Raw genomic sequence first — 18,906 nt, 5'->3', positions numbered from 1 at the left:
GCTCCATGAGCTACGTCGCCCGTAGCTGGCGGAGGGCGAGGCGGAGAGAGGGACGGGGCAGGCGAGCCCCTGGCGGCGCAGACAAGCTCAGCGATGCGATCGAGCCAGTCCTCGTAGAGGTCGTCGACTGGGCGATAGCGCAGGAGATCGTGCGCCATGAGGAGTGCGGCCCGTGCGTCCATGGGAGGGCGACGTGCATGGGAAGAAGAATCGGCCGGGGTCAGCGATGGAGTGGTGGTGCGGCCATCCTGCCGCACCGAGCGGTGCAGCGAGGATGCTTGCTACTTGTTCCCCGCCGGGCCGGTGGCGGCATTGGCGGCGAGCAACGGGGAGCGGCAAGGTGGCCCGTCAACGGGAGCCGTCTGAGCGACGTGGGCGGCGAGGGCAGCCCGGCGCTGAGCACGAGCGCGACGCGCGTCTGCCAAGGAGACGATGGAGCGACAGGGCGCGGAGCGACAGACGGAGGCTTCGGCGCACCCCTACCTGGTGCGCCAAATGTCAGATCTGGGGTTCCGGCAGACCCTTAAGGTTCAAACACTGGGGTGCGCGCGTAGGTTTTCTCCCTATCGATCCACGCCCTAGCTCTCTAAGATCTCGCAGACGAACACAATGAACTCTCAACACAGAAAGACACAAGATTTATACTGGTTTGGGCCACCGTTGTGATGTAATACCCTACTCCAGTGTGGTGGTGGTGGATTGCCTCTTGGGCTACTGATGAATAGTACAAGGGGAAGAACAGCCTCCTGAGGTTGAGGTGTTCTTGTGCTTGGCGAACTTGTGTGTGGCCTTGGTGGGGTGGATCCGGTCCAAGATGATCTCTCTCCTCTACGGTGGTGACTAGTCCTATTTATATAGGCTCTAGTCCTCTCCCGAAATATTGAGCGGGAAGGGAGCCAACAACGGCCAATTCGAAAGGGGACAGCGAGTACAAGCTATCCTGACAAAAGGTGGTCTTCGCCTGCAAAAGGCTCTGGTGATGACGTCGTCTTGGGCTCAAGGGTGACCTCCGCCTTGCCGTCCTTCTGGTCTTGGTCTTGTTGCAACAATATGGAAACCTTTACTTGATGCCTCGGTACTCCACGTCTGCACTTGCCCCCTTAGCACTAAAGAGGAAAAAAGGACGCTGTGCGCTGGCGCCCGCCTGGTCTCGATCGTCATGGCTCACGTCACGAGGGCCTCGCGAGGTTTGCCTTGCCTTGATCTCTCCGTCCCTCACGATCCTACCTGGCGAGGGTCTTGAATGTCTTGTCGATGAAGATGGGACGTACGAACCAGCCAGCCCAGCCACGTCATGGGCCGCAGGTAGGCAAGTCTGGGGACCCCCGTTCCCAGAACGCCGACAGAAACTATTGGGTACACCTTCTATCACAGATCTGAAGGCAAGATATTTTGTTGCTAAGAATGGATCCTTTTTAGAGATGGAATTTCTCTCGAAAGAAGTGAGTGGGAGGAAAGTAGAACTTGATGAGGTAATTGTACCTTCTCCCTTATTGGAAAGTAGTTCATCACTGAAATCAGTTCCAATGATTCCTACACCAGTAAGTGAGGAAGCTAATGATGATGATCATGAAACTTCTGAATCAAGTTACTACTGAACGTCGTAGGTCAACCAGAGTAAGATCTGCACCAGAGTGGTACGGTAATCCTGTTCTGGAAGTCATGTTACTAGACCATGATGAACCTACGAACTATGAGGAAGCGATGATGAGCCTAGATTCCGCAAAATGGCTTGAGGCCATGAAATCTGAGAAGGGATCCATGTATGAGAACAAAGTATGGACTTTGATTGACTTGCCGATGATCGGTGAGTCATTGAGAATAAATGGATCTTCAAGAGGAAGACGGACGTTGATAGTAGTGTTACTATCTACAAAGCTTGAATTGTTTCAAAAATGTTTTCGACAAGTTCAAGGTGTTGACTATGATGAGATTTTCTCACTCGTATAGATGCTTAAAAGTTTGTCCGAATCATGTTAGCAGTTACCACATTTTATGAAATCTAGCAAATGGATGTCAAAACTGCATTCCTTAATGGATTTCTTAAAGAAGAGTTGTATATGGTGCAACCAGAAGGTTTTGTCGATCCTAAAGGTGCTAACAAAGTGAGCAAGCTCCAGCGATCCAGCTATGGACTGGTGCAAGCATCTCGGAGTTGGAATATATGCTTTGATAAAGTGATCAAAGCATATGGTTTTATACAAACTTACGGTGAAGCCTGTTGTCGGTGTCAAAACCGGCGGATCTCGGGTAGGGGGTTCCGAACTGTGTGTCTAAGGCGGATGGTAATAGGAGGCAGGGGACATGATGTTTTACCCAGGTTCGGGCCCTCTTGATGGAGGTAAAACCCTACGTCATGCTTGATTATTCTTGATAATATGAGTAGTACAAGAGTTGATCTACCACGAGATAGGAGAGGCTAAACCATAGAAGCTAGCCTATGGTATGGTTGTATGTTGTCCTACGGACTAAAACCCTTCGGTTTATATAGACACCGGAGGGGGCTAGGGTTACACAAGGTCAGTTACAAAGGAGGAGATATACATATCCGTATTGCCTAGCTTGCCTTCCACGCCAAGTAGAGTCCCATCCGGACACGGGACGAAGTCTTGAATCTCGTATCTTCATAGTCCAACAGTCCGGCCAAAGGATATAGTCTGGCTGTCCGGAGACCTCCTAATCTAGGACTCCCTCAGTAGCCCCTGAACCAGGCTTCAATGACGATGAGTCCGGCGCACAATGTTGTCTTCAGCATTGCAAGGCGGGTTCCTCCCCCGAATATACCACGGAAGAGTTTGAATACAAGGATAGTGTCCGACCCTGCAAAATAAGTTCCATATACCACCGTAGAGAGAATAATATTACCACAAATCTAACCTGCTGACACGTTTTGGCAGCATGACATCACGCCATGGCCCGGTAATTATTTGAACAGTTTTTCTTTAGCCAGCCCCGCACATAATGCGAGGCGGTTTCTTGACATGTCTTGTCAAAGCAGAGATCGTGTTCCCCTTATTAAGGGATTCTCATCAATACGGATGTGGGTAACCCAACCGTGCCTAGGACTCCAAGATTTTAGGCATGTCCCAAACGGCCACAAGGAGGACGCTTGATATTCACCCTCTTTATAAAGGGACAAGGCTGTTACTTTTTTCCCTCCCGTGCTCAATCGAATCCCTCCCCCGCCTCGAGTTCTAACACCCAAAGCCAAGGTCAGGTGCTTCGGACCTTCAATCATGTCCGGATCCAGCCCTCAAGGCCGGTGGATGTCTTCCTCCGTCACGGAGGAGGACATCAAGAAGTTGAGGGAGGCCAGATATCTGACCGCCGAAATTTCGCATACGCTGCCCACCCGAGGGCAGGTCGTCCCTACTCCCGAACCCAACGAAAGCGTTGTTTTCATCTCCCACTTCCTCCGAGGACTAGGCCTCGCTCTGGATCCCTTTGTCAGGGGTCTTATGTTCTATTACGGGCTGGATTTTCATGATCTGGCCCCGGAATCCCTTCTTAACATCTCGTCATTTATTGTCATTTGTGAGGCCTTCCTCCGCATTACCCCTCACTTCAGCTTGTGGCTCAAGACCTTTGATGTGAAGCCGAAGATGGTCGAGGGACAGTATGCAGCATGCGGAGGTGCTTTAATAAGCAAAATTGCTGATGCTCCATGGCCAAAGGGTTCCTTTCTAGAGGTGTCCGGATTGTGGCAACGGGAGTGGTTTTACGTCACAGCTCCCCGAAGTGCCAAGTGGGTAGCTGCCCCCACCTTTCACTCGGGCCCTCCACCACAAATGATGTCATGGATCAGCAGGGGACTGAGCTGGGGGCCAGCCAAGGACGTGCCAATACTGCAGAGCCGTATCCGAGATCTCTTCGAGAGAGATTTTAGTCTGGTTATGGTAATGCAAGTCATGCTGGTTCGTCGAGTCCAACCTTGCAAACGCCGGCCCCTCCGCATGTGGGAATTCAACCCAGAAGGACCGTGCACTATTCAGAATTTCCTCGGCATGATGCACGAGGAGATGTACAAACCGTTCTTCGGACCCCAAATAGAGTGTCCGGACACTACCGAGGACGTGGGCCTGAGCAGCAACCGCACCGCCGCCCAAGTAAGTAATCCCATGGACGAACACACCGTCCTTTTATTTATCATGACATCATTCTGAAGAATCACTCTTTGACCAGGACTGGATAACAAAGGCGAAGATGATCCGGTGTGCGGCCCCCCTTCCTGAAGGCTTGGACAATCCGGTGCTGGAAAAGATGCTCAAGCCAGCACCTTGTTCGGTGCCCTCAAAGGAAGATGAAGGGGGGAATAAAGAGGGCGAAAGCGGGCCTCCATCGCTACCTATTCCAACCGAGGGAATGAGCGCCTCCGCGAGGGAGGATAACCGAGGGGAAGAATCTGACATTCTCTCTCCCCAGGGAAGGAAGAGGACTACCTCCGAAGATCCGGAAATCAAGGTTTCCAAATGGGAGAAGAAATCTCCGCCAGAGGGTCCTGCCTCGGAGGGTGTTCTTGCCGCACAATGTCCGCGCGGGGATCAGCCCTCTAACGAGCTGTAAGTAATCAAAAGGTATTTAATAGTGAAGATATCCTACCTTACCTCTGAGGAAAATAACCGAAGTATTTATCTTGCAGTTCGGATCTTAGCCCTTCTCAGCTGAGCTCGTCTTCGGGGGATCTTGTTCCGGAGATGATGGAGAGCGAAACGCCTCCCCCTGCCACACCGCTTTACGAAGCGGGCGACCCTGATGTGTCGTCGCGGAGGGCTTCTCCTGATCCGGTAAGGCTAGAAGGTAATCCTATGGCCACCCGAAGTCCTCAGTATCCGGCTCTCGAAGAGAGCAATCAAAAGAGTCCGGCGCCGTCTGGTGCGCGGTCGGATGTACGGAGGGATCTACTGGAGAAGGCGGTTATCTCAGAAGAGCACCGCACCTTGATGGGTACAGTGATTGAAAGGATTTCGTCCACCGAAAGCGGGCTGCATGAAGCCTTTATGAGTCTACTGACGGATTTTCACGTACGTGAAATGAAGTACATTTTTGAAAGTACTGCACATTTTTTGATGTGCCCTATGTAGATAGTAGCCCCTGAGACTCTGGTTGTCGTCGAAAACGGCGGCAAACAAAGGATGATAGTCCCAGGTAATAACCAGACTACCTTTATGTGCAGGTGGTGGAAACTCCGGTGGCTAGCCGGATTGATGGGTATGCCGAACTAAAGCGGTAGTTGGATGCGGCAGATGCCGACATCGTGCTTGTCAACAAGCGGCTTGACGAGGCACAGGGTGAGTGGCCTTTCTGGTGATCGTCACATAATAAGAGCAGCATGATGCCAGTATCTTTAATATGTTGTGACTGCAGATGGAGCGGCCACCATGGAGACCCTTCGGGCGGAGCTTGCCCGAGCTAAGGAGCAAGCAAGGAGTAGCAATGCGGCTGCTTTGCAAGTGGCCGAAGAGTTAAGGGCCAAACAGGCCGCACATTGCGAGAGCAAAGAGAAAATGGCCAAGATGGTTGTAAAGTTAAAAGATACTGCCGACTGTTGCCAGCTTCTTGAAGAAGAAAACCGGGTGAAGGCGACGGGCCTGGAAAAGGCCATGATGGCGACCAAAGATACCCGCTCTGCGATGAGAGCGAAAAAGGAGGAGCTGCGTCAAGCCGGGGATATCGCGGATGGGAAACCCTTTATGCTGCGGAGGAAGTTTAGAGATCCTCGGTATGCCCCTCTGGACCGGCTGTGGAGTTCGGTGGACGCATATCTGGACTTGGCGGCGAGTGCTGTCGATGCGGCTGAATACTTCCAAGATCAAAGAGATCGTGAAGTGGACAAGCTATTCTGGTCACAATTTAACGTTCCAGAGCATCCACTTCCATTGACTGATCAGCTTGCCGAATGGGCCGAGCTGAATAGATTGTCCGGACTCGCCATGAGGTCTGTTGTGGATCATCTATGGCCGGAAAGGCCAAAGCCGAACAGCTATTTTAGTTTGGTGCAGCAGTTCCTTGGTGCGGTGCCACACATTAATGCGATGAAGAGGTCGGCGTGCATAGAAGGCTCGCAGATGGCCCTTGCCCATGTCAAAACATACTAGGCGGAGATGGATGCCACCACTGTTGCGGCGTAGGGTTCGGCCATAGGCCGAGTGGCTGCCGAGCACTATTTTGAAGAAGTTCTTGAAGGCGCTCGTTCGATAGAGGCCCAGTGCTCGAAGAATATTATGTTTGAGTGACATGTATTCCCATTGTAAAAACAATGTTTTATTAAGTTTATCAAGGCTGTATTTATACATTTGCCCAAAAGTATTATGATGCCTCCTGTGCGGCCATTTATGTATATATGTATATAACCTGAAAGATTGCAGTCGTCGGCTTTAGCCCCCACACATATAATGCGGGGGTGTTTGCAGAAGACGCATGTGCACACTTGATCCAACGTCTTGGTCCATTAAGGAGGTGATAGAGCAGCGAACTAGGCAACCGGACTATAATGCTTTAACACTTTCACTTAGCCAGAGGAGTTTGACAGTGGGGCTACTATATAGCCCCTGGTGGCTCTGCACTCATCCGAATTCGGGGTGCGTACATGCCTGGCCGGGAAAACGGCCCTTCGTTAAGGCGGAGGAATCCCGAAGATTCCAATACGTCATCGAGTGGTTGACCAGTCTCACGCTATATCATGACAGTCAGTTTTCAGCTTTCTCTACTGAGGTGCTCGTCCAGATGAACCAGGGCACAATTGCAGTAGTTCTCCTGGTGCCTCCTTAGCCGATAGAGCGGAACGTAAGGCAGCAAAACACAGGAGCCGGGCAAACCCAACATTTGACCAAAGACATGGTTCGGAGGTGATGCATATAAGGCCAAACTCACGACGCCGAACACTCCCTAAGGTATTTGGTCTTTATGGTGTAAACCGGGCCTAAACAGTACCCTTTGTAATAAGCCCCTGATGTCCAAGTACGTGCAATATTCTGACGTGGCCACATGCCAATACGTCAGCATCCTTCTCAATTGTACTGAGAATCCGAGGGATGTGTAACAACAAGAGACAGTAAAAAAAGGTTTACGCAGGGTCTTAATCTAAAAAGAATCCTTGGAACGGTTCCCTGCTGCAAGTCTGCGCCTGTGTCTCCGTTGTGCCGTATTCTGGACGGGTGTAGCACGATGGTCATCTAAAAAGAGAGGAACTTAATTGAAAAGTTGTCGTGCAAAAGGTAAGTTGTACTAAATAAACAATATGAGTAAAGTTGAGCCTGATTATCACTTGAGCGCGTGCATTGAGCCCCTTGTATTGTAATAGGGGTACAGCCATCAAACCTGTATCAATTACATATAGTTGTACCGGACTCGTCCACCCGTGCCCGTGGTCTTAACAACCTTTCAGATGCTTTAGTTGGTGAGGCCATTTAGTGTGCAGCTGCCAAGGCAGCCGCACGGTCTTCTCCGTGCAAGGAGCGCTCAATACTTCCATTTACTGTGATGATGCCACGTGGACCGGGCATCTTAAGCATGAGGGAAGCGTAATGCGGTATTGCGTTAAAGCGAGTGAAAAATTCACGTCCGAGTAGTGCTTGATAGCCACTTTGGAACGGAGCGATGTGGAAGGTTAAATTTTCGCTACGGAAGTTATCGGGAAAGCTGAATATAACCTCTAGTAGCAGGGAGCCTGTGCAATGGGCTTCTGGGCCTGGCGTTACTCCTTTAAAGGTAGTATTGCTATGGCTAATTTTTATTGGGTCTATCCCCATTTTGCGGACTGTGTCCTGATATATCAGGTTTAAACTACTGCCGCCGTCCATCAGGACTCGTGTGAAGTGGTATCCGTCAATTATCGGGTCTAACACCAAGGCAGCCCATCCTGCACGTCGGATACTTGCCGAGTAATCCCGATGGTCAAAGGTGATCGGTTGGGACGACCAGTGGCAGAACTCCATGGCGATAGGCCCTAGGGCATGTGTCTCTAGGAGTGCCGCTTTGTTTCTCCCCTTTGTCATGTGCAACACATTTACTGTTTTAACTTCTAGTGGGAACTTCTTCTGTTCCCCAGTGCATTTCTTGCGAGGCTCGTCCTCGTCTTCGCTTGGTGTATCCTACCCCTTGTGTTTGGCGTTGAGCTTGCCGGACTGCTTGAAGACCCAACATTCTCTATGGGTATGATTTGTAGGTTTATCAGGGGTGCTGTGGATCTGACATATTTTATCCAGAATCTTGTTTAGACTGGACAGTTCGTCTTTGTTGCCTTTGGAGAGCTTCTGAATCTGGCATTTACCGCCTTGCTCTTCGGGCTGTCTTCTTTATTCTGGTGCTTGTTTTTGTTGTGTCGTGGTTTCCCGTTTTCGTCCCTGACTTCGGATGTACTTGGGTCGCTGGTGCTGCATCGGGCTAACCAGCTATCCTCGCCCGCGCAAAAGCGGGTCATGAGGCTTGTTAATGCTGCCATTGTTCTCGTCTTTTCTTGGCCGAGGTGTCTGGCAAGCCATTCATCTCGAACGCTGTGCTTGAAAGCTGCTAAGGCTTCGGCATCCGGACAGTCGACTATTTTGTTCTTTTTAGTGAGAAACCTGTTCCAAAGCTTTCGGGCTGACTCTCCGGGCTGTTGAGTTATATGACTTAAATCGTCTGCATCCAGAGGTCGGACATAGGTCCCTTGAAAATTTGCTCGGAAAGCGTCTTCGAGCTCTTCCCAGCTTCCAATGGAGTCATCGAATTCAGGTAGCAGCTCTCGCTTCGGGTAGCTCTTGGTGTGGCGATTACCGCTGTACTTTGCTGCAGTGTTGAGTACTTCACTCCATCTGATTCTGAGTGTGTCTTGTGCAGCCCTAAGCCTTTGCTTCTGCTTTTTCAGACTCCTCGCAGTGGCAACAAGCCTTTTATGGGCATTCTGTTGCTCCGGGTGCCTGTCCGGTGTGATGTTATCCGGACTGTTATCCTCGACGGAGTCGGGTTGTTCGGTTTGATTCTCCGTGTTGCCGTGGTCGGACGATGGTTCAATGTCGTGTTTGTCCTCCACTGGCTCACCTTGCTCTATAGCTGGGTTTATATGATCATTGTTTCTGCCAAGGTGGGATTTGTAGCGGCGCTTACGCCACCGCTTCGACTGCTTCTCAAGGGAACAACCCTTCGCTGCGTCCTTCCGCTCTTCGTCGTTGTTTTCTTTGGGTGCGTCCACCATGTATACATCATATGATGAAGTGGGCGTCCCGTGCCCTGTGGGCAGTGGTTCCTGTTCGTCTCCTGCATCGTCGTCCATACCGTCGATGTCTTCGGAGTCGAAGTCGAGCATGTCGATCAAATCGTCGACAGTGGCTATTAAGTGGGTGGTGGGTGGGTGGTGAATTTCTTCGTCGTCCGCATCCCAATCCTGCCGAACATAGTTCGGCTAGGACTCTCCTGACAGGGAGAGAGACCTTAGTGAGTTCAGTATGTCGCCAAAGGGCGAGTGATGAAAGATATCCGCGGAGGTGAACTCCATGATCGGCGCCCAGTCGGATTCGATAGGTAAGGGCGCAGGCGGTTCGGAGTCCGTGGCCGGGGAAGAATCCGGTAGTTCAGCTCACGGCTCCCGTGAAGGGTAAGGTCGATATTTGGCTCGATCACCGCTGAGAATACGGCCTCCGTGGCGGGGTCTATCCACCCGTCCATGGATGGCGCAATTGGCTCCGAATTGAGGGTCGGAGCGGTTGCCGGAACACTGTCCGATGGTAGAGCTAAATCATGCTCATCGCGACCGTGCGGCGCTCTTGGCAAGGGCTCGAATCCGTCGAAGATCGAGTCTCCACGAATGTCGGCCGTGTAGTTTAAGCTTCTGAACCTAACCTGGTGGCCAGGGGCGTAACTCTCGATCTGCTCCAGATGGCCAAGCGAGTTGGCCCGCAGTGCGAAGCCGCCGAATACAAAGATCTGTCCGGGGAGAAAAGTCTCACCCTGGACTGCATCGCTATCGATGATCGAAGGAGCCATCAAGCCTAACGGCGACGACACAGAGGAACTCTCAATGAAAGCACCAATGTCGGTGTCAAAACCGGCGAATCTTGGGTAGGGGGTCCCGAACTGTGCGTCTAAGGCGGATGGTAACAGGAGGCAGGGGACACGATGTTTTACCCAGGTTCGGGCCCTCTTGATGGAGGTAAAACCCTACGTCCTGCTTGATTATTCTTGATAATATGAGTAGTACAAGAGTTGATCTACCACGAGATCGGAGAGGCTAAACCCTAGAAGCTAGCCTATGGTATGATTGTATGTTGTCCTACGGACTAAAACCCTCCGGTTTATATAGACACCGGAGGGGGCTAGGGTTACACAAGGTCGGTTACAAAGGAGGAGATATACATATCCGTATTGCCTAGCTTGCCTTCCACGTCAAGTAGAGTCCCATCCAGACACGGGACGAAGTCTTCAATCTCGTATCTTCATATTCCAACAGTCCGGCCAAAGGATATAGTCCGGTTGTCCGGAGACCCCCTAATCCAGGACTCCCTCACCTGTATTTACAAGAAAGTGAGTGGGAGCACTAAAACATTTCTGATAAGTATATGTGAATGACATATTGTTGATCGAAAATACTGTACAATTTTCTAGAAAGCATAAAGGAATGTTTGAAAGGAGTTTTTCAAAGAAAGACCTCGGTGAAGTTACTTACATATTGAGCATCAAGATCTATAGAGATAGATCAAGACGCTTGATATATTTTCAATGAGTACATACCTTGACAAGATTTTGAAGTAGTTCAAAATGAACAGTCAAAGAAGGAGTTCATGCCTGTGTCGCAAGGTGTGAAGTTGAGTAAAGACTCAAAACCCGACCACAGCAGAAAATAGAAAGAGAATGAAAAGTCATTCCCTATGCCTCAGTCATAGGTTCTACAAAGTATACTATGTTGTGTACCAGACTTATTGTGTACCTCACCATAAGTTTGAAAAAGGGTACAATAGTGATCCAGGAGTGCATCACTGGACAGCGGTCAAAAATATCCTTAGTTGTTGGGGATATACCCCGCGGTATGACCCGGCCGGACTTGGTGACTTACTGGTGACCCGCCATAACTTGGCGACTCACTAAGTGACCCGCCCGAATCTCTCCACTCACTGATGACTCGGCTGGGCCTGGTGACTCATTGGTGACCCGGCAGGCGGGTCAGAGGAGCAACAAGACCCGGTGGCCCAATGGGCAGTTCATGGAAGGCCGGCTCGTATTATGGTGGGCCGGCTTAAGAGGAAAGCATAAGCAATATTCCCTTACAAAGGAAGCAAGACTAGGACTCCACTTGTAATAGAGTAATCCTAATCCTAATAGGACTAGTCATGTAAACCGCCCCTTCAACATATATAAGGAGGGGCAGGGCACCCCAAGAGGGACAAGATTCACAAGTTCCACAAGTTGGACAAGTTAGATTTAGACAATAGCTCTCGAGATTGAGCCCTCTTGTAACCGTGATGATCATCATTAATATCAATGAAGCAGGATGTAGGCTTTTACCTCCACCGTGAGGGGCCGAACCTGGGTAAAACATCGCGTCTCTCGTCCCGCTCAACCCTTCTCAAGCTACCACATAGATGTGTTGGCCTTGCGACTAAGTCCTGACACTAAGGACATCTGCCATGACAATTCCATGACAGTTGGCGCCCACCGTGGGGCCTGCGCACGGTGGTGATGAGTTATTGGAGGGATCTCTCCTAAGGGTTCAAGAAGCTCGCGATCTCGTCAGATGAGGAAAAACTGACAAGTTCATTGTTTTGTGATCTGGAACATGATTAACTTTGGAGCCGGCGTATATAAGATTCAGATCAAAGAAATTAGGATTGCGGTCCGCTCCGTTGTTGCCATCTAGAGAAGTCAAAGACCAAGATCAAACTTTCCGCTGCAATTGTTCTTGTGTGCTGCGGTCAAATCGCCGAGTCCTCGTTTTTTCCTCCAATCAGTCAACCAAGACACACACACACGAAGGGATTAGATCTATTGCAGTATACTCATGTGACACCTTTGTTTGTGCGAGCAAACAGTATCAATCAAAACTGCTGCCTAAGCAATTTACCCGATCAGTTCTACCTGAGAAGATTACCCGGAAATGGAGTGGGCCAAGACTCGGACTCCTTCAGCGCTTCGTACCTCTCCTCGAGGCGCCTCGTCCTCCAACGCCTGCGTTTCCTCTGCTCGGATTCCACTTCGAGCGCCCGCCGGTTTGCACCCGCACCCCGGCCTCGTGCTCACCTAAGCTTCAAACCGCCTACCAGGTTATCTCCACTGCTCAACTCCATTGTACAGACTCAAGCCATTAGCTTGGGACTTGTTTCTGCGGGGTTTTTCGTCACTTCCACGGCCTCGTCACCTTCAAGCGGATGCCGCACTGCCTCGTGCAGCGTTGCCTCTGGCCGGCCTTGTATTGTACATCTTTGCATCACCGCGTTAAACGCGTTGCCTCGTCACCTGCAAGCCGTCTTTTGTTGACCTCTGCTATGGTCTCGCCCCGTGGGACGTCACTCTGAACCGCTGTCACGGATGCGCCCATGCAAACCGCCGTTCGCCTCCGGGTGACCCACCTAGCTGCCTATTCTACCGTGCGTCGAGCGGCCTCGCTAAGCTGATTGAGCCGCCTCCACCATCAACATCGCGGCCACAGTCGCGTCAAGCCGCCCCGGCATCAGCTCCGATCTCGAGTCGCCTCCACAAATAGCACCAAGTCGCCACCGTGGATCGATCCACCGGTGTGCCATGGCCTCGTGCTTCAAACTGCCTCCACATTCGCTGGATTCACCCCTGCTTTCAAGGAGCCGTCATCACTGTTTTGCCTCCGCTGGCCGTTTCCGCGTCGGGCTTCGTTGTATCTCCGTGGTGAGTCATCTTCACTGCAGCGCCTCTACCACTGCCTCGTTTACACCGCAGCTGACCGCGCCTCGTGGCGCCTTGCCAAACTCGCTTCCATCGCGAGCCGTCTGCGCCTCAAGCCGGCCATGCTACGGCCATGGCCCTACCTCCACTGCCACTACGGTCATGGAGTACCTCAAGAGTCAAGACCGGCTCTACTGCCGTTGTAGCTCCTGTCAGCCCGGCCGTCATGACGTTATATCAATTGTCCCTATTCTGGTGGGCGCTATCTTAAACATGACAAAGAAGAGTAGCAGAAGATGCAGGACTGGGAGCAGCGGGTCAGTAGTGCATCGCAGCAGGTTGAAGTAGTTGTTCGGGTTCAGCAAGATATGGGTGAGACAATGGATGCTTTTGGCTTGGCATTCGTGAAATTTCCAAAGTTTGTGAACTGAAGAGGCAGAGTCTCTGAGGATAAGAACTATTGACAGCAAAAACATATAGCCGCAGATTGCACCACCTGGGCAGTATGCAGCAAAAGCAATAAAGACGAGCCGTCCTTAAAGCAGTAATGATAAGCCGGCATCGGTGCATCTTACGAGGAAATTTTTACCTTGCACACGGATCATTGGAGTGAGTATAGGGCAAGTAAATCTGGAGCACCTAGCCTACCATTCCTTTCCGTGGATATATAAAAAGCAAAGAAAAAGTGTCTAAGTATCCAGGTGCACTCGAAAAAAGGGGGGCGCATGCTGCCGTCCGAAGTCCCATCAGTCAATCGTTGTTGTTCTGGTGCGCAAAGGAAGGATCCAGAGATTCAATGGAACATCAGTACTAATACAGTACAGCTCAAAAATCTGCTTAGTTATTGTCACGCGCAGCATTCGTCTTCTTGCATCGATAAAAAATAACATGTGCTATTTACCCTATTTATTTTTAAGTACATATTAACTCATCTGAGCAAAACTATTTTGCCCTGCGATATTTTATATGCAGGAGAATTATTCATTACAAAATGGCATTATACCGCGGAGATGGTGGTGCGTCAACATCATTCGGCACAGGTGGTCGATATTACTCAAACGGATTCCCACACCGGCTTACAACGCCGTGGCCGTCTCTCGCGACCGCACCGGCTTACAACGCCACGGATGACTCGCCCGTCCGCTCTCGCGGCCGGTTCACGCGTCCACGCCGGCTTACACCGAGGAGGACAACTTGCTTGTCTGCACCAGCTTACAACGCCGCGGCCAACTCATGTGTCTGCTCCCGCGGCTGACTCGCTCGTGATTGATTTCAGCTTCACCATGGTGGTCATCAACTCCGCGGTGGATAATTTCTGGCTTAACATATCAGGTGAAATCCATCCAGTATAATTATATATTATATTTTGCTTTCTTAAAAAAACAATTACTCTGGCTTGCAAGTTCTCCAATGCAGGACAAGTTATATCACTGAGCTGTTGAATGACTCATACCGGTTTATATCACGGTCAAATATGGGGAATCTCAAGCTAACTCCTCGAGTCGTCTTGAGACTCGGGGGCTACAATGACATGAATCGGAACTCCGGATCATTGGAAGGAAGAATAACCCGGTTCCGGAGGACACCGCCATATTGATGAAAATTTAAAGGCCGTCAGAATATTGTCGGTTCAAAATAAAGATTCCGGTTACATCCGGTTCAAGAGACATCTCTCTCCCGCAAAGCTTTGAAGCTCTCAAATCCGGTTCAAACATCCGGCTCAAGGTAAATTTGTCTCTTACAAGGCATTTAAGCTCTCAAACCCAGTTTAAAGTTCCGGTTCAAAAAGAATTAATCTCTCGCAAGATTTGAGTTCTCAGAAAAATTAAAGGTTGCCAAAGAGAACTTGCTGCCATGATGTGCGGTTCAAACATGGATATCCTGCCGTATGGCTTACTTTATTATGGTCACTTGGGGGCTTCCTATTCAAACATAGGTCGTATTCGAACCAAAGAGAACATAGCTGTCGTAACCCTTTTGATCGGCGCAAAGCCAAACTCACTAGGGGGCTTCTTGATCCTATCTGAATCATAGCTTAACCCCGTTTGGGTCCAATTTGGATCGTATTTGAATCAGAGTCGTTAAAACCTCTCAAGGTCATTTGGGGGCTTCCTGTTCAAACATAGGTCGTATTCGAACCAAAGAGAACATAGCTGTCGGTACCCTCTTGATCGGCGCAACGCCAAAGCCACTGGGGGCTACATGATCGTACTCGAATCCTAGCTTAACCCCTTTGGAACGGTTTACTGATCGTATTCGAATCAGAAACCTCAATTTTTATTTGGTTTAAGTTTTTGCAAGCAATATTTTGGTTTTTGAGACTTTTTGCTCATATCTGAAGCATATAAGTGTGGTTTCGTTTAAACCCATCTTGGCTTTGGACGATAAGTCGCCAGCATGTGACAATCATCATATATTTGGAAGTATTGGCTTCTAAGGATTGGGTTATCACCCTTACTGCACAGGTCATGTAAACCGGCAGTACAAATTAAATATCACAATGGTTATATGTGGGATATTATGATCCGCCCGGCGATAAACCGCCAGGGGATCTTGTGATTTACTTATGTGCAGGATAAGACTACATTTGAGTAGTTACCCGCCCTGGTTTTTGACGTTAAGTCGCCAGGGCATATGTTGTTTAAACTCTGTGCAGGATTTACAGAGCTATGACTTACATAAATGATTAAGTTCCAGCCCATCATCAAAGATTGAAATCGGTGTCTCAAAAGGGTTATTAATTCTTGATCTTTTCAAAGGCTATAAGCCGCCGGGTTATAAGAATTCCGGCTTACAATGGAGGCATATTAAATCGCCATCGGCCAAGAGCTGCCAGGTATTTAAACTCCGGATTTACTTGTTAATAGATAAGATATTCAAAGTCGCTTTGGCGCAATGGCTATTATTTTATCAATGGATATGATTTATTCTACAATAGAAAGAATAGTCCCGAGTTGCTGCAGGCTTACAACCCGGCACTTGGGGCTACATTATTCAGATTGAGATCATATCAAATATGCAAGTCCCATGTCACTGCCAGCATGCACCATGGTACTTGGGGGCTAATGTAAAGTCATTTTTTAATCAACTTATTGAAGACCCGACTCATCCCATTGTAATGAGCCGGCCCTTGGGGGCTACCAATTGCTCCTGTCAACAATTCAAGGTATACAAATTTTATTCCATTATATTGAAGGGTCTACTGCTCAATTGGTAAATCACAAAGCTCTTAACCTTGTGGACGTGGGTTCACGCCCTATGATGAGGGTACATCATAAGATATTCTTTTCAAAGAAGTATATATAAAGTCCCAACTCAGTATTATCTTACTGAGTCGGCCCTTGGGGGCTACACGTTGTTGTTCAAGTCTACAGGATCATATTTATAAAGTCCCTGCTCATTATTGCATAATGACCCGGCCCTTGGAGGCTACACTGGTTGAAGTTTTTATGAGCATAAAGGCAATTTTAAGTCCCAGGCTGCTGCAAGCATGACAACCTGGCACTTGGGGCTAAATATATGGAATATTCAGTTTTGACTAGTGACTGAGATGAATAGCATGGATTTCTTCAAAGTGGCAATATTTATATTGAAGCAAGTCTTAAGTCATCACTTTGTTCTGCTCAAGGCTTGGGGGCTACAGGTAATATGGATATAAGGGAGAAATATCTTCCAATTTTCAGTTTTAAGCAAACCAGATTGACCTGGCGTCACCAACAATCATGACTCGATGTCACCAATAACTATGACCCGATGTCAGCAACAATTATGACCCGGTGCTATCAATATTTACAAACCGGATATTTTGGCAATGATAAACCGGAAAGTTCTACATCTTCAAGCCGGCTGAAAACAGATGAGTATTTCAAGACCAATATTTTTTGTTAAGCATTGGTAACTGAATCAAATGAATTATTCTTCACAATATTTTTCTGTGAGAAACCAATGACAGCTCATTAATTATGAAGCTGGCCTATTAACCCGGACTTTCTAGAAGAAGTAAATGACAAGGACTTCAGAATGATCAGGTGCCGGCTTACAAGAATTTTTAACCCGGGGCACAACCTGTCAAATTTGTTCTTGTGTTTATTTTGCAGCATAAGTTTAACATGGATAAATCCAAATTAAACTGGGGGCTAATGTCAGGGATATACCCCGCGGTATGACCCGGCCGGATATATGACCCGGTCGGACTTGGTGACTTACTGGTGACCCGCCGTGACTTGGCGACTCACTAAGTGACCCGCCCGAATCTCTCCACTCACTGATGACCCGGCTAGGCCCAGTGACTCATTGGTGACCCGGCAGGCGGGTCAGAGGAGCAACAAGACCCGGTGGCCCAACGGGCGGTTCATGGAAGGCTGGCTCGTATTATGGTGGGCCGGCGTAAGAGGAAAGCATAAGGAATATTCCCTTACAAAGGAAGCAAGACTAGGACTCCACTTGTAATAGAGTAATCCTAATCCTAATAGGACTAGTCATGTAAACCACCCCTTCAACATATATAAGGAGGGGCAGGGCACCCCAAGAGGGACAAGATTCACAAGTTCTATAAGTTGGACAAGTTAGGTTTAGACAATATCTCTCGACATTGAGCCCTCTTGTAACCGTGATGATCATCATTAATATCAATGAAGCAGGATGTAGGCTTTTACCTCCACCGTGAGGGGCCGAACCTGGGTAAAACATCGCGTCTCTCGTCCCGCTCAACCCCTCTCAAGCTACCACATAGATGCGTTGGCCTCGCGACTAAGTCCTAACACTAAGGACATCTGTCGTGACAATTCCATGACATTAGTGGAATAAGAAAATGTTTCTCAGTTATGGAGGTGACAAAGAGTTCGTCATAAAGAGTTACGTCGATGCAAGCTTTGCCACCGATCTAGATGACTCTAAGTCTCGATCTATATACATATTGAAAGTGGGAGAAATTAGCTAGAGTAGCTCCGTGCAAAGCATTGTAGACATAGAAAATTTGCAAAATACATACGGCTCTGAATATGGCAGACCCATTGACTAAATTTCTCTCACAAGCAAAACATGATCACCCTTTGGGTGTTAATCACGTAGAGATGTGAACTAGATAATTGACTCTAGTAAACCCTTTGGGTGTTAGTCACATGGAGATGTGAACTAATCACAAAAAGATGTGAACTATTGGTGTTAAATCACATGACGATGTGAGCTAGATTATTGACTCTAGTGCAGTTGGGAGACTGGAGGAAATATGCCCTAGAGGCAATAATAAAGTTGTTATTTATATTTCCTTATATCATGATAAATGTTTATTATTCAAGCTAGAATTGTATTAACTGGAAACTTAGTACATGTGTGAATACATAGACAAACAGAGTGTCACTAGTATGCCTCTACTTAACTAGCTCGTTGAATCAAAGATGGTTAAGTTTCCTAGCCATAGACATGAGTTGTCATTTGATTAACGGGATCACATCATTAGAGAATGATGTGATTGACTTGACCCATTTCGTTAGCTTAGCACGATGATCGTTTAGTTTTTTGCTATTTCTTTCTCCATAACTTATACATGTTCCTATGACTATGAGATCATGCAACTCCCGAATACCGGAAGAACACATTGTGTGCTACCAAACGTCACAATGTAACTGGGTGATTATAAAGGTGCTCTACAGGTGTCTCCGATGGTGTTTGTTGAGTTGGCATAGATCGAGATTAGGATTTGTCACTCCGATTGTCGGAGAGGTATCTCTGGGCCCTCTCGGTAATGCACATCAATATAAGCCTTGCAAGGCAATGTGACTAATGAGTTAGTTGCGGGATGATGCATTACGGAACGAGTAAAGAGACTTGCCGGTAATGAGATTGAACTAGGTATTGAGATACCGACGATCGAATCTCGGGTAAGTAACATACCGATGACAAAGGGAACAACGTATAACGTTATGCGATTTGACCGATAAAGATCTTCGTAGAACATGTGGGAGCCAATATGAGCATCCAGGTTCCGCTATTGGTTATTGACCGGAGATGTGTCTCGGTCATGTCTACATAGTTCTCGAACCCGTAGGGTCCACACGCTTAACGTTCGGTGACGATCGGTAT

The sequence above is a fragment of the Triticum urartu genome, chromosome 3 (assembly GCF_003073215.2).
Source record: "Triticum urartu cultivar G1812 chromosome 3, Tu2.1, whole genome shotgun sequence".
NCBI classification, from domain to species: domain Eukaryota; kingdom Viridiplantae; phylum Streptophyta; class Magnoliopsida; order Poales; family Poaceae; genus Triticum; species Triticum urartu.
The sequence above is the reverse complement of the archived record's forward strand: the minus strand, read 5'-3'. Positions refer to the sequence as shown.